The sequence below is a fragment of the Eriocheir sinensis genome, chromosome 6 (genome assembly GCF_024679095.1).
Source record: "Eriocheir sinensis breed Jianghai 21 chromosome 6, ASM2467909v1, whole genome shotgun sequence".
NCBI lineage: Eukaryota > Metazoa > Arthropoda > Malacostraca > Decapoda > Varunidae > Eriocheir > Eriocheir sinensis.
In genome coordinates this window covers 20,133,931-20,136,905 of record NC_066514.1, presented here as the reverse complement: position 1 = coordinate 20,136,905, position 2,975 = coordinate 20,133,931, and positions in this window count along the sequence as shown.

The window sequence follows — 2,975 nt, the reverse complement described above, 5'->3', positions numbered from 1 at the left end:
CTCTCTCTCTCTCTCTCTCTCTCTCTCTCTCTCTCTCTCTCTCTCTCTCTCTCTCTCTCTCTCTCTCTCTCTCTCTCTCTCTCTCTCTCTCTCTCTCTCTCTCTCTCTCTCTCTCTCTCTCTCTCAAGAATACCCCGTATTTGCCCCCAGATGTTGATGCTGTCATTAGTAGTAGTAGTAGTAGTATTGTGTGTGTGGTGTGTGTGTACTCACAAACTCAAATGTACGCATAACAGCTATAATATTTTGTGTGTCTCCCTACTTCATATTTTTTCTATATGTGATTCTTATAATGTTCCTTGTCAATGGCTATGAGTAGATACCCTCTACTCCATTCTTATTACTAGCTTACATGTGTGTGTGTGTGTGTGTGTGTGTGTGTGTGTGTGTGTGTGTGTGTGTGTGTGTGTGTGTGTGTGTGTGCTCTCTCTCTCTCTCTCTCTCTCTCTCTCTCTCTCTCTCTCTCTCTCTCTCTCTCTCTCTCTCTCTCTCTCTCTCTCTCTCTCTCTCTCTCTCTCTCTCTCTCTCTCTCTCTCTCTCTCTCTCTCTCTCTCTCTCTCTCTCTCTCTCTCTCTCATTTTCAGGGAAACGATGAAAAATCACATTCGGATTATTTTCTCTTTGGTTTGAATAACATCCGTTAACCGCACAATAAGCCATATTGTCATAATGTATTAGCGTAAGTCTGTGACACGCTTATGAAAAACACTGTGGATAGATACCGCTCGACAGAAGTGAGAAACTGAGAGCGACTGCCAGCTAGCTGTTAATGCACGGAGGTTGGAAGAGCGACTGACCCCATCAGCCCCGTTGAACCTACCCTCGAACAGCCTGGTGACGTCAGTGCGCCAGCATCTGCGAAAATACGTCGGAAGTGAGGAGATCTGGTACTGTAGATCTTGGCTATCCCTATCCCCGGGATCTTCGTCTGGCGCAAGGAATACTTTTACATCCAATATAATGCTCTTATTGCTGCTTCCTGCGCCCTCATGGCGGTATTCGTACACTGAAACAGCTGCCGGAAGCATAGGAGAAGAAAAGTTGACGGTTCGATAAAGTGCCGAGTGAAGAGTTTCAAAAGGCTTAGGGGAGGAGGGAGGGGGAAGGGGGAAGGGGGATTGGGGTGTACTTCGTAAGGGAGGCTTATAGCGTCTTCCATTTAGCGTAACCCGTTTCTGGGTCGTGATCTGGCGTGTTCCATTTAGCGGAACCGATCAGCTGACGCCGCAGCCTGCACCCATTTTAGAGGATCTGGGTGACCCGGAGGGACCCCACTGCCGAGCAGGGTCAGCCAGATCACTTTTGACCCAAGACCCAGGCCAGGACCAAGACTATCGCCGCTGCCGCCATTTGCATGCCATATTTCCCATATTTGGGTATTTTTTGCTACAACCACTGCATCCAGGTGGTGCCTGGTGATCCGAAATTGTAGGTACTGTATGCCAGTTACATACTTACCCATAGATATGTGCCGAAAACCATGAATAATAAGTTAAAAGTGGTGCAGTGGGCGGGGCGTTGAAATTTTAATTTCGGGCCCAGCAAGAGGCCTGTAGTGGCTTTAAACGAAAACAGTTGGATGAATAGATGTGTGGAGAGCCATATATGTATGGCGGGGCAAGGGTTTTGTGGCCGGGCGAGGGAGGGAAGTGAAACGCGACGGCTGTGTTTTATACAGAATAGCACCCACCCGGATGTTACATTGGCGCTGTGTCCAGGGGTAATGGGCTCCCTCCCACCACAGGCTCAAGGGCCAATGCGACGGAGATGAGCACCGAGGCCACGCGCTGCTATAGCATATTCCCCCAACTTTACCTTTACCTTACAGTGACTGACGTGTTTATTGCCCATACATGTTGATTTATTATTTATCATTACCTACCCAGTTAATTTTCATCATCATTGGTAACCCCCATTTATGCATAATGTAAAGATGAATCGTTTGTTTCAGTGACTATGTGTTATTTGGGTCACTGATATCACAAAAAAATACCAGTTAGGTTAGATTATCAATGAGTGAAGCAGTAACAATTCAATATTATATTTAAATGGTAATCAATTGGGCATAACTTAAGAATAACCACTCCAAACCAATATTCGTATTAATTTAGCACGTGAAATAATTATTATTATAATGCATTTTCGTATACGTTTTACCTTGGGGAGGGGCCAGGGGGGCTCGGATTTTCTTAGTCCATTGTTATTGTTTCACAACCGCCTCTATACACAGACTGAGCCTCATACCTGCCTTGCAGTGCACCCTACAAACTAGTTCCTAAGTCAGTGCGCGCAGGCCGTAAAGTTCGGTTGGAGTAGTTTAAATATATTTGCATGTGGCGTGGCCCGTCAAAACTTACGCGCCGCGGGACGGATTGGGAAGGCGGCGGTGGGGGGGGGGGAGTATGCCCACCATCTGATGACACGCCTAACACTCGTCAACAGATTGAATGCTAGGTCATATTGGAATAGACTACAAGAGTATGCGTTAAGGACTTTCCTTACTTTCGAGACTTGGGAATTTTTCCTGACTTAGAGATTTTTCTAGGGAAATTTTGGAAGGCCATTTTTCAGTGATATGGGCTCCCCCCCCCCCCCAATACCCCGGTTCCCCACAGGTCCCCAGGTTTGTCTTGGGGGGTAGGGGGGACTGGGGTGGTGGAGGGGGTGGAGTGGTAATTCTTAAGATTTACCCTCTCCCGTCACGCTGGTCGCGGGTTCAAGATAAGTACAAGATAACTAATAATGCGGCTATAGGTCCAAATAGGTTAAGTTTCCTAAATGACGAGTTTTGTTTAAAATTATTATCCATCATACTTTTGTTGCCGAGGTATAATTTGAAGGCATGAATAGTATTCCAATTGTTGTAGAAAGTATCCAATTTGGATTATCAATATACAGTCATCTATCAAAGGTGGCATATGCTGGGGGGGTGTCGCCTCACCCACCCTACAACACCAAGTCCGAGGGTTCCTCCG